The sequence below is a fragment of the Pristiophorus japonicus genome, unplaced genomic scaffold (genome assembly GCF_044704955.1).
Source record: "Pristiophorus japonicus isolate sPriJap1 unplaced genomic scaffold, sPriJap1.hap1 HAP1_SCAFFOLD_1071, whole genome shotgun sequence".
NCBI classification, from domain to species: Eukaryota; Metazoa; Chordata; class Chondrichthyes; family Pristiophoridae; genus Pristiophorus; species Pristiophorus japonicus.
This window is the reverse complement of record NW_027250725.1, coordinates 66,986-80,944: the sequence shown is the minus strand read 5'-3', so window position 1 is coordinate 80,944 and position 13,959 is coordinate 66,986.

Here is a 13,959-nt window from a genome sequence, read left to right as displayed (position 1 = left end):
GGTCTGTTGCTTTTGTGCGGCCACAGCTGTTCAAAGTGTTGGATGCTCATGAGAAATTGACTAGCTCCCGTGTCCAGTTCCATGTTGACGGGTATCCCGTTGAGTAGGACCCTCATCATTATTGGAGGCATCTTGTTGTAAGAACAGTGGACATTGATCGTGTTGACCCGCTGTACCCCAGCGACCCGGGCACTGTCCCCACCGTCTTTTGGTCCGCGTTCCGACCCTTCCGATTCATATACCAGACGAGCTGCTGTTTTTCTGCATATGCGAGCCAGATGCCCTGTATAGTTGCAGTTTCTGCAAACAGCATGCTGAAATCGACACCCCCTTGTTGAGTGCCTTCCCCCACATCTCCAGCACAGACCACTTCCATTGTTTCCGAAGGATGAGCTGCGTCTGGCTGATCTATTTTGAGCTTCTCTCAGTTTGTAGTTGATTGCTCGCCTTGTGGGTTGATAAGGTGTGCACGGCCGTTCATGTGGCCCTTGATGGCTTCTGGCGCCACTACCTATTGCTGAAGGCCTGCTCTCCTGCCTTTGTCTGTGTGTGGGGGTAGCGGCTTGTTTCACACCGTGAACCCCTTGTTCCGATGTTTTGTTAGTTGTCGTACCCGCAGTATAAATCAACCTCATTTCTTCTTCTCCTACCAAGAATGTCTGTGCGACCAGTGCTGCTGTATCTAGGGTCACGTTCTTGGTCTCTATAAGCTTTCGGAATATGCCTGCATGGCCTATTTCTTCAATAAAAAAGTCTCTCAGTACTTCTCTCCTTAGTTCATCGGAGAACTCACATAAACTAGCTAGCCTCCGAAGTTCCGCCACAAAGGCGGGAATGCTCTGGCCCACACAGCGTCTGTAGTTGCAGAACCTGTGTCTGGCCATGTGTAGGCTGCTCGCTGGCTTCAGGTGGTCTCTTACCAGTGTGCTCAACTCCTCAAACGACTTGCTTGCTGGTTTCTCGGGTGCCAGCAGGTCCTTCATTAAGGCGCATGTTTTCGAGCCACAGCTAGTCAAGAGATGGGCTCTTCACTTGTCTGCCTTATCGTCGCCCAACCAGACATTGGTTAAAAGCTTTGCTGGAGCCTTTCTATAAAGTCCTCCCAATTGTCTCCAGCATTGTATTTCTCATCTGAGCCGTTGGTAGCCATTCTGTGGATTCTGTGATCCCATAACTCGTCGCCACTGTAAAGTCTTGACCCTGCAGTACAGACTTACATGAGGCACATGCTGAAGTCAAGGTCACTCTGGACCTGCACCTTTATTTCACAGCTCTCGAGTGCCACACTTGCCTGAGACCTCCTTTATGTACCTGTGTGGAACAGGTAAGCAGTGTCTCCTGAAAGTGTACCCCTGGTGGTCAAGTATGCTTGTGGTTACAGGTTATATCTAGTTACAGTCATGTACAGCATGGTAAGATACAGTTATATACAGTAGTGTGAGATACATGACATAAACCACCAGTCTCAGCTGGCCGTGCCGTTCCTGCAACAGCACTGTGCTCAGACTGTCCCCGCTGGCTGCCATCTCCAGGAAAAACTCTCTCCCCTGATCAATCGATCCTAGGGCCGGTGTGGTCTGCAGCCTTTCTTTGAGTTGTTTAAATGCTGCCTCGCAACCCTCGTCCCAATCCCACTCCACTCCCTTGTGTAGGAGTTGGAGCAGAGGGGCTGCTGTGGCAGCATAATCCTCAATGAAGTCTCTGCAGTACCCTGTTAGCCCCAGAAAAGATCTCACTCCCGTTACTGTGTTGGGGGCTGGTAATTCCTGTACTGCCTCCCTTCTAGCCTTGTCAATGGCTCTTTCCCCAGCACGCACCGTCAGTCCTAGGAATTTGACTTCCTTCTGGCCGATCTGTGCCTTCTTGGGGTTAACTTTAAAACCTGCCTCCCTAAGTAGCTCCAGCAGCTCGGCCAGCAGTGGGCCATACTCCTCACCCTCACCGGTGAATAGGAGCAGGTCGTCCACATACTAGACCAGCTGCCGGGGTCTGCTAAAACCCTTCAAGCAGTTAGCCATGCATTGATGAAAAATGCTGGGGCTGTTATGAACACCCTGGGGCAGGCAGTTCCAAGTGTACTGTTGACCTTTAAATGTAAAAGCGAACTTGTACTGGTCCTCCCTTCGCAAGGGAATGGACCAAACCCGTTGGAAACATCCAGCACCGTGAAGGTGGTTGCGGATGCTGGAATACTTCCAATGAGGTCGGCAACAGCTGCGACCGTGGGTACACAGGTGGGGATATTACGGTTGAGTACCCGGTAATCCACCGTGGCTCTCAGGAATTGTCCGGTTCAGTGGAGAGTTCACATTGGTGGCTATCGGTCTCAATAGCCTCTGTTTAACCAAAGAACTCATGGCCGTTTCCATGTCTGCCTCTGCTTCCCTGGGGAAATTGTACTGCTTTTGTGGTCGGGTCATGGGGTCCCCACTCACACTGACCTCGACCCCGGTTACTCTCCCACAATCATGTTTGTGAGTGGCAAACTCAGCGAGGTGTACTCGCACAACAGCCTGGTACTCCACTGGTGTGTTACTGACCAGTAGTTCACGGTCGTAACCCTCCTTTGGCTTCATTATACACAGGGTCCCCTTTCCCTGTTTCTCTGGGATGACTGCTACCTCACTTTCTTTACCGGTACAGGCTGCCCCCCACAGACAATGGTTTCTTAAATCCACTAGAATACGGTGACCTATAATAAAGTCGGCCCCCAGGATTCCTTTTCCCTCCTGCTCCCACTTCATCAGGACACACGTCCACTTAGTGTGCAGTGTCACTAATTGAATGGACAGTGGGATGGAGAATGAGCCAGCCTGTTCATTGCCCGTGAATCCCATTAGGCTGTACGGGGTCCCGTTTGATAGAGGTCAGGCTGCGGGGTCATCTGCATAGACTATGGTGCATGATGCTCCAGTGTCCAGCAAACAAGTCCCCTTTACTCTCTCCACCTCCATCTCGACATACGATTGCTTCCAGGCATCGTACACGAGGGGACACAGGTAGACAGGCTGTGCTGGTTTTCGTCATAAATCTGGGTGAGATGGGGCAAATGGTATCACTGCACCGGTGGCCATGGCTACCTTCCCCAGACCCATTAGTGCGGTTCGGAGTGCAGCCATCACGGTCTCAAATGTTTGGGGAAAGACCGACGGCTCGATCTTTTGGGCTGGGACTGTGGGATTCTTTCCTACCCTGTCTTTCCAGGGATTCCTACAGTCCTTCCTCCAATGCCCATTCTTCCTGCACCCAAAGCAGTTACACTTGGTTTCGGAAGGGTTACCCCCTTCCTGGTGCCACTCTTTCTTTCCCTGACTGGGTTTTAACTCATGTACCTTTCCCTTGGGTGGTGCTCTTCCCCCCTGCAGTTCCGATATGCCATGGTCAGTTGCCTGATCACTGTTTCCTCGGTGGCTTGGGGTCCCTCGGGTCAAACCAAAGCTCTGCTCTGGCTTTGATCCGGGGCAGACTGTTCGCCACTATGCTCCGGAGCCATTGTGCCTGTTCACCCGGTGTAAGGTTTGCCTGGTCGAGAACCATACTGCAGGCTCGCTGATACACAGCCACAGCCTGTCAGCGAAAGTCTGAGGGGTATCTCCCACAAGCTGCAATGTCCTCTCCACTCTGGAGAAGGGACTTCCCTCATTTAGACCCATAGTCTCCAGAATTTCATCCCGGACATCATCATATGTACCCCTGTCCTTACTGCACTCTGCCGAAAGGGACTGGTACAGCTTGCTGTCCAGGGAGAAAAGGAGCAGTTTTACCTGCTCTGAGTCATCACATCCGCTAATCTCGGCTGCCTGTTCCACTTCCATGAAGTGGACGGAAGGGTCTCCCTTATGTGTAAGCTTACTCAAGTGGCTTACCATAGCCCTCAACTGTTGGGTAGTGTGGGGAACCACGAATTGGCTCTCAAGAACCCCCGGTGCTCCACCCACAGGCACGCTGAACTTTTGCTGCTGGACTGGACACATTGGTCCCGGCTCCGACCCCTTCAGTTCTGGCTCACCCTTCTCTCCCTGCTGCCAAACCGAGTTAAACCCCAGCGCCACAGGTGGTGGTGGTCCGTACTCCCTGCCTGCCTGAGCAATTGTCCCTTGTCCCTCCTTCCTGCTGCCCAACCGAGTTGTTCCCCGGCGCCACAGGGGGTGACTGAACAGTTTTCTCCTCCTCTTCCAGGTCTGCCCGGGTCGTACCCGGACTTATGAGGCACACCATGCCTCTTGCCCTGGACAGAGCGCGGTTTAAACTTTCAATTTGCTGCTGGCAGGAGCTGTGATCTCCCGACTCAAACCCCTTAGTGCTGGTTACTCTGTAGGCTGCCTGGATGTCTTTGACGCTCTCCTCCTGCTCTTTCATTTGTCTATTAAGGCGAGTGTTCTCTTGTTGCAGTATCAATTCATTTTTGTTAGCCTCGGTGACCTGATACTGCACATAATCCAACCTATTCCTGAACTTCTTCCCTGTGTAAAGCCTTTCCTCGTTGTGCTCATGTAACTCTCTCATTAACCTTTCCCCTATGATTGTTTGTGCACTAGACTGTTAGTCTGCCTCTCTCAGGTTCAGCCCTTAGTTTCTCTACTGTGGAATCTAAGAGTTGGACCTGTTTATGCAGACATACTAGCCAAATTGCCTTTTCCACTGCCTTTTTGTGAGTTTTACCCTCTGTCCACTGGACTGCAGCGTCCCGTGGACACTCAGCGTGCAACAGATCGCGTACCCACTTCTTTGTTACATTCACTCTTTTGACCACATAGGAGGCAATCCTCTATTCCATTTTACTTCTTTTCTCACAACCAAACTCTGTCTCCTCACATCCCTTTTGCCACATTCCCTTCGTGGTTGCCATTATGGCTGGTGTTTTGGTCAGGTTTCTCTGACTCCTTGTTGTTTTCGAGGCACCCCACATCCTGGATTCTAGACTGTGGACTGATTTGGGGGTTGTGAGAAACTGAGACAGAGTTGGGTAAGATGCAGAACTGGTTTTATTGTGTTCAAACAGAGTAAAAAGGCACGTTTTTAATAATCACAGTAATCAGGTACAAATAGGGAGAAATGGCAACTCAAATGATCTATATTTGGGAAGAAGATATAACACATATAACAGATTAAAAGAACACAGTCCTCCCACCTCCCAAAATACTTATGCACTAACCTTGGAAGGGGAAAACACACACAAACATCAACAGGTAGGAACAGTAAGAAAAACCCAACCTCCCAGACCCACTCGCTAGCTAGGTTAGAACTCTGGGGTTTCAGGGGCCATGCTCACCAATTCCCTTTTGACAGTTCCAACTCCGGGGTTCGTCTTAGTTGTCCTGATCCTGTTCCAAACTCCAGGGTTTGCCTTAGTTGTCCTGATCTTGTTTCAAACTTTGGGATTCGCCTTAGTTGTCCGGGTTCGGTAGTCTGTACCCCGGACCTCATTGGGGATTTCAACCTGCGTCACTTCTTCAGTTGGGCTGAGTCCACTGATGCGGTAAGGTGCGTATTGGACTTGTGGGGTGAGAATTCACTTTTCCTTTGTCAGGGTAGTCTTAAAAGTTCCGTTAGGTAATGTTTTACCCCTTATAGCATAGGACCAGCTTGTAGAGTGGAAAAATCTTTGGTTTTTCTTCGGTTTTGTCGGGTTGGTTCCGGTTGACTGTTTGATTGGTCGCGATGGTCCGAAACTTTCCGATAGTCGTTTTGAAAGCCTGTTTGCTGTCGTGGTGCTGTCCTTCTGGGTTTTAGAGATTCCTTTCGCCGATGTTTCGAGGTCCCACTTTTCGAGGCTGGTGCTAAACTTATGCCACGAGACTGCTACCTTAATAGTGTCTCTAGAAGCACCCTTAACTGACAGAACAGGCCTTCAATTATACTAAAACAGGCTTTCTTATCTTCGTGCCAAATCAGTTCTTGGGCTTTGTTTAAACTGTTCTGTCCTTTGATTTTCAAATGTTTACTTTGTCAGTGTTTTTGGTGGGCTAGTCAGCAGTAACTCGATTAGGGTGTGATAATGTGCCATCACTGGTTTTGCATTGTTTTAGGATTGCCCAGTTTCCAGACCATCGAGTTGGGCCCATGAGTTCCATAGTGGTTGATTGGGTAATTGGCGTCTTGGATATTTTGGATGAGTTCTGTAGTTTAGATAATGGCTGGTAATTCGATTATCTCTTAGGGGATGAATTGGTGCTGCATAGTTCCCCCAGACAGTCTGGGATCCTTAACACATGAATTTGCTTCACAGAGGTTAGCCCCACCTCCTGTATTCGGTAACTCTTTTTCGCAGCCAAAATTTTGTAGAATCTTAACATTGATATGCTCCTTCCCATAGATGTTTAGGGGATCTCAGGCTTTTGTAATTTAGCTCCATTTTGAATTCTCTTTTCAAAAAGTCCAAACACTGGGCGGGGTGGGGCGGGGGGCGGGCGGTGCGGTTTCCATGAGGTTGGCTCCCTTTTGCCTTTTTCCTTTTACAACTTAGATCTCCACTTGAAAAATCCAAAGCTCAATTTTAACAGTGCAAGAGGAGCTTTTCTTTAATTTTCAGGGAGAGGGATTCATGGGAATTTTTGGGAACCCTTCAATGATGAAGCCGAAAAGGAGTTATGACTTCGAAGGATTAGTCGATAACATTCTGGCCCAGTATCAAGGGTATGTACGGAATATGGATGCGTTTGCAATGCACAAGCCCGATTATGGGAGAGTAACTGGGGTAGAGGTGAAGATAGATGGGGATCCGAAGACACGACCCCAGAAACAGTATAATTTTCCCTGGGAAGCAGAAAGGGATTTGGAAACTGCTATAAATTCCCTGGTGGATCAAGGTGTGCTGAGGACCACAGCCACACATGTAAACTCACCCCTATGACCAGTAAAGAAGCCCGATAACTCATGGAGGGCCACGGTAGATGACCGAATCCTGAATAAAAATATTCCAGCCTGTGCGCCCACGGTAGCAGTGGTAGCGAATTTGATCGGGAGTATCCCTGCGGCCACAACAACTTTCACAGTGCTGGACATTTCAAACGGGTTTTGGTCCATTCCCCTGAGACGGGAGGACCAGTATAAATTACCTTTACCTTTAAAGGTCAGCAATATACGTGGACATGTCTTCCACAAGGGTTTCACAACAGTCCCTCGAACTTTCACCAAAGTATGGCCGAGGCATTAAACGGTTTTAGTCAGCCAGATCGGTTGGTCCAATGCGTGGACGACCTGTTGTTATTCTCCGAAAGTGCGGAGGACCACGGTCCATTATTGAGTGAGTTACTGCATTTGTTGAAAGAAGCAAATTTTAAGGTAAATCCCCAGAAAGCTCAAATAGGCAAAGAGGAGGTGCAGTTTCTAGGTTTGACCATTGGGGCAGGAGAGAGAGCCATAGATCGAGCTAAGAGAAAGACAGTCCAGGAACTACCTGTTCCTAAGGACATGTCTGGAGTAAGGTCTTTCTGGGAATAACGGGTTACTGCAGGGAATTCATAGAGGGATATGTAACCGTGGCAGCTCCTTTGTTGAGGCTTCTTAGGAAAGGAGTAGAGTGGGAATGGAGTGAGACTTGTCAGGAAACTTTCATGCGGTTAAAAGCGGTGTTACAGACAGCACCAGCGTCGGGAGCAGTAAATGGGGACCAGGACTTTAGTCTGGAGGTAGCAGCGACTGGGGACAGTTTGAGTGCAGTGTTACTCCAGGAGCGACACGGCAAGCTGAGACCAGTGGCCTACGTCTCCCGAGTTCTCACCGAAGTAGAAAAGAGTTTTTTCAAATTGCAAACGACATCAATTTGCAACTTTTTGAGCAGTAAAGCATTTTCGGTCGCTCACAGGGTTAGCTACAGTAACTTTACTGACCTGTCACACCACGACACAAATGTTACTGGATGGCAGAATGAAAGATGGGACAGTGAGCAGTAACAGGATTGCCCGCTGGACATTGTTGCTTACTCAGTTAGACCTGAAGGTCGAGAGGCCAGGAGAACCAAAGCTAGTCCTGAACCTGGTTTATCCGGGGGCAGCTCATGTGTGTTCAGTGGAAGGAGTGTGGGATGTAGATGTGGGATTCTGAGCAGGAGAACACCTGACAGGCAGGGACGTCTATGTAATGGATCCAGTTCAGTAATAAACAGAGAGAGAAAGACAGGCTGTGGGATTTACGATCCAGAGGCAGTGATAGAGAAAGCCATAAAATCCCCAACACTTTGAGTACGCAGCAGACCGAGCTAGCAGCGGTAGCGTATGTAGTCACACACCTGAACAAATTCCCAACTCCCTATACGATATGTTCAGACTCCATGTTCACTTGTAACTCCTGTACAGAGTATTTAGCCATATTGGCGAGGCGAGGGTTGAAGTCCTCTGACGGAAATCCGTTGGTGTTGACTCCATTGTTAAAAGTCATTTTGGACGTCACGGGTTTGGACCAGAAGGATTACTACATCCAAAAGGTCAAAGCACAATCTAAGACAGAGCCCAAGTGGGAAGGGAATGAGAAAGCAGACACACTGGCTAAAACAGGGGCAGGAGAAGGGACACCTTGGGACCCATATCACTGTGGACAGATCACGGCTGTAACAGGCAGAGAGAGGCCCAAAGAAGTCCCATTGCCGCCTGATTTAAAACAGGCTTAGCTACGGGATGCAAACCTTAGAGCAGCGATTAGGGACAAGATAGACAGGAAGCATGTTGCGGGACCTTTGGGAGCTGCAGACATAGCAGTAAAACAAGGAATGTTGTTCAAGGGAGATAGTTGGATCGTGCCAGGACAGTGCAGGGAAGAATTCTTGCAGCTGGTGCATGTGGGTCCAGGAGTTGGACATCCAGGGCCAGAAACAATGTGGAATAAAGTAGAAGCCGTGGGATGGTGGCCCGGGCTTAGAAGTGATGTCAGGGATTATTGCCAGAATTGTCTGGTATGTGCCGCAAACAATCCAGACCCCCACCGAGGAAGGCTCCGTTGGGACACACGAGGAGTGTAGAGGGGTCATGGCAGTCTATACTGATAGATTTCATTGGGCCACTGTCCACCTCAGGCAGAGGCAATAAATATTCCTTGGTGTTTGTTATTATTAATGCTTGGAGGTCACCAGACACCAGAGGGCGCCGCGGTCAGAGTTGTACACATGTGGCAGGTATGCTTGGTCACCTGTATATAAGCTGTGTGTCTTTGTCACGCAGGCACTCTTGGGCTGGAATAAAGATGGATCAGGTTGCACCTGAATGAGTTTACAGTAACCAGACTCTTGAGTCATTACAATTGGCGACGAGGTAATTTAAGAACCTTCGCATGCACAATGGGCACTGTTGGAATTTCGGAGAGATTTGTGGAGGGCGAGGATTGGGCGGATTTTGGCGACCGCCTGGATCAGTATTTTGTGGCCAACCGCATGGAGGCAGAGGCCTCCACAGTTAAGCACAGGGCAGTTCTCCTCACCCTTTGTGGTCCGAAAATCTTCTCATGAAGAATCTTCTCTCGCCTGTACGTCAGGCGGAAAAAGGGTACGAGGAATTGTGTACGTTGGTGGGTGACCATCTGAAGCCAAAAGAGGGGATTATCATATCACGTTACCGTTTGTACACGCATGTTCGTGTTGAGGGCCAGGTCGTGTCGGGATTTGTCGCCAACCTGCGATGTCTTGCTGAGCCGTGTAAGTTCGGGAACTTGCTGGAAGACATGCTGCATGATGTCTTCATGATAGTTATCTGCCATGATGCGATCCTCAGGAAGCTGTTGGCTGCAGAGACGCTGGATTTGAAAAAGGCCATTGCGACTGCCCAGGCATGCATGAAAACGGATGATAATCTGAGGCAGATATCATCGAAGAGTGGGAGTTCCACGGCAAGTACTGTAAACAAGATGGCGTCGCCTTTGGGCAGAGCTTCTTACGCAAAATGTGCTGCTGCTCAGAGACCAGCAACAGGTTCGAACCAGATTTTACCCTATTGGCGTTGTGGGGGCAATCATTGGCCTCATCAGTGTCGGTTTAGACAATACTGCTGCAATGGATGTTCGAAAGTGGGGCATTTTCACAGGATGTGTCCACAACGGTGCAAGCGTGGTGCGGCTCACTACGTGGTTGATGAGGACCAGTTCAGTGATGGCCCGGATACACAACCTGATGTGGAAGTGAATGGACTGTATTCTGTGCAAGAGATAGATGATAGTCATTAACGTGAAGCTGAATAGCATGCCTGTATTAATGGAGCTGGACACGGGTGTGAGCCAGTCGATAATGAGCCAATGGACATTCAACAAGCTGTAAGGGGTGGTTTGCAGGGGGTCAGCTATCCCTTCTGACCTTATATGAGCGGTTCCGAATCGCTCCCACACCCTTGGTTCTCGACACTGGAATTATGAAGGGACTGTGACAGACTTGGACAGACAATCGGTTTCAAGGTAGGAAGCAGGTATGACTTTATTGTGTTGAAAAAAGAAGTAAAAGGCACACCTTTAATAACACACACAGACCAATACACACTGAAGGGTACAACACATTGAATAAAATGTCAAATTACAGCCTGTGGGGAAAAGAATACAGCTTAAACTCTAAATGGGGTAAAGAGGAGAACGCAGATACATTTACACAAGTTATCCCAGCCTCCCCACTCCCAATTCCCCTAACTAACTAAGTTATAGCTCTGAGGGTTCAGGGGCTATGCTCACAAATCCCTTTCGACAGTTGCTGGTGAATCGCGGTTTCGGGGTTCGCTGCACTTGGCCTTCTAGGCGAGCCGTACCCCGGATGGAGGAGAGGACTTCGGACTGCGTAGTCTTCAGTTGGGGTGCGTCCGTTGATGCGGTAAGTTGCGTTTTGGATGTATGGGGTAAGTACCCACTTTCTTTGGTTAGGAATAGTTTTAGTTAGTCCCTTTTGGTAATTTCTCACCCGTTGGTCGTTCAGAAGTAGATTGTAGAACGGTTGTCAATTTGGTTGCTGACAACCTTCCGTTTTGTGGGCCTCGTGCTCGGTCAGTTCCTGATCAGTTCTGGTAGTTTCCTTCACTATTCCATTTCTTCACTGTAGAGCAAGCAGGCTGCTTGTCTGTGTTTGTGTTCCAGTCTGTGCGAGTTCCAGTCTGTGTTCTGCTTCTCTCCTGTGTTCTGCTAGTTTCTGTGTTCTGCTAGACTTTCCTTGTAAAACTGGGGGATAAATATATCCCCCAAAAAAAGGCTCCGTTATCTCCCATCAAATCTCTTGGGCTCTGTTTAAACTGTTCTGTCCATTGATTTTCAAATGTCTCCTTTATCAGCAGTAACTCGATTAGGGTGTGAGAATGTGCTATCACTGGTTTTGCATTGTTTTAGGATTGTCCAGTTTCTTGACCATGATTTCCATTGTGCTTGATTGGGTAATTCGATTATCTCTTAGAGGGTGAACAGCCTGGGGTCCTTAATGCACGAATTTGGCCCCACCTCCTCTTTTGGTAACTCTTTCTCGCAGCCAAAATGTTGTAGAATATTAAAATTGATATGCTCCTTCCCATAGATGTTTAGGGGATCTCAAGCTTCTGTAATTTAGGTTCATTTTGAATTCCCTTTCCTATATGTCCAAACACTGGGTGGGGTGGGGGGGTCTGCATGAATGCATTCCCTTTTATCCCCCGCAGGTTTCGTCTGCCCCTTTAAACTCATTTTAAAAGCCCAGAAAGGGATTCTTCTCCTCTGAAGGGGAAAGGTACCTGGAATCTTTGCGAGATTTTGGTAAATTCTACAAAGCTGTGGGACACTAAGGCTAAGAAACCGAAGCTGAGTCTTGTAGCAGGTGCAAAATTCACAACAAACTCCCCACCCCACCCCCGAGTGTTTGGGCTCATTCGAAAGGAAAGTTAATTTGGGACTATCTACCGAAAGTTTGGAACCCTAAAGTGCTTATTGAAGAAACTACGAACTTTAATAGAATTTTGGATTTTAAAAGACAAATTCAAGGCTGTAGGTGGACCTAAAGAACTAACAGGAGACAGTCTAACTTAGTGGAGCTACCTGGGTGTGAGGACTAAGTTAACCTGTCTGGAGGGATGAGTATTCAAAAATCCTTCCCCCACAAGAAACATTAATGTCACAAAATCACCCAGAAGTAGCTACCGATCAACATGGGTCTGGACAACCATTTCAGCATATACATCACAAAGAGACTCAATCCAGCCAGTATGCGAAAGACTAAGCACAAAAGGACATTGCAATTAACAAACTAATATTTCCATCAGGAAACAGTTTTCGAACATCAACTCACCCAAAACATATCAACTTTTAATGAGCCCGCCAAAATATTACAAAGGTGAACCAAGCCCACCAAAATTACACAAAGGATTTTAAACAGGTTTTGTGCCAAGATTAGAAACACTGAAATCATATAACTGGCCCCTGTTTTCAACAGAGGGTATGACACACTTTGCTATACAACCGAGACCAAGTTGTTGTCATCAAGACAAAGAGAGAAACCAAAGTGACAGTTGTAAACTGACTTCTCCAGCCTCGAAGTCCTGAAGTCCTGAAGGCAGGAAGAACATCACCATCGTGGCAGCAACCAACCACAGTCAACGTGGTATCAACGGAAAACCACCGCGATCGACCAAACTCGAACAAAACTCCAACGAGGAAAAACTGAAGAATTGAAAAAGTTTCCACTCTACAATCTAATCCTGACCTACCAACGGGTAAAACATTACCTAAAAGACTGTAGAAACCTATTTCTAATGAAGAAAACCAGGTACTTACCACATAGATCCAAAACACACCTTACCGCATCAGCGGACTCAACCCAACTGAAGATTGCACAGCTAGAAGTCTTCTCTTTCATTCGGGGTATGGCAAGCAGAACCTACCACATCCAGTGAACCCCAAAACTGTGATCTACCGTTAACTGTCCAAAAGGATTGGTCAGCATAGTCCCTGCCTGCCCTGGAGTCCAACCTAGCTAGGCTTAGGTATTGGGAGGTGGGAGATATCATTTTACTGCAACCACCTTTGAATGTGTAGTGTATGGTACTTTATTAGATTGTTTATAAGTACCTTGTACTTTTCCTTGTATTGTCCTTTATTAGAGTGATTGTAAGTTTGGCCTTGTATTTTCTTACTAGAGTAATAAGCTTGTATAACCTTGACTGTAATAAAACCAAAGTTTCTTTTTGCATCAAACCAGTGTCCTTTGCACTTTTGACACCCTCCCCAAATAAATCCAGAGTACAGAACCCAAGGGGGTGAGAGCGATTCGAACTGCTCAAGTTGGTCAGAAGGGAGCCTGACCCCCTCAGAGAGAACACCTTTACAGTCCAGTCAATGCCAGATTGCATACTTACACTAAGGAACTCATACCGGTGCTCGGCAATGCAGTAATCGAGGTGGCATATGACATTGTGGTTCATGAGCTACCATTAAGGATCACCCCAGGTAATGGTCCAACTGTTCGGCAGGAATTGGCTCGAGAAAATCAAGCTGAACTGGAATGTTGTCAAGATGTTACCCTTAGTGGATGATACTTCATGTGCTCAAGTATTGAAAAAATGTCCTTCTTTGTTTGAACTGGGCATTGGTAATTTTATGGGAACCAAGGTGCAGATTCACCTGGACTCCAATGCAAGGCCTGTCTATCACAAAGCTTGGTCTGTTCCATACACGTTGAGGGAGAAGGTTGAAATTGAGCTTGACAGACTCCAGCGTGAAGGGATCATATCACTGGTCAAGTTTAACGAGTGGGCTAGTCCCATTGTTCCTGTGTTGAAGTGTGATGGCACTGTCAGGATTTTTGGAGACGACAAGGTTGCAATTAACCGGTTTTTGAAACAGGATCAGTATCCATTACCGATGGCTGATGACCTGTTCGCCATGTTAGCTGGTGGAAAGTCGTTCACAAAACTGGAACTGACATCGGCCTATATGACCCAGGTGCTTGTCAATACTTTGAAGAAACTCACCTGCATGAACACCCATAAAGGACTGTTCATCTACCACAGGTGTCCTTTTGGGATTCGTTTGGCTGCAGCC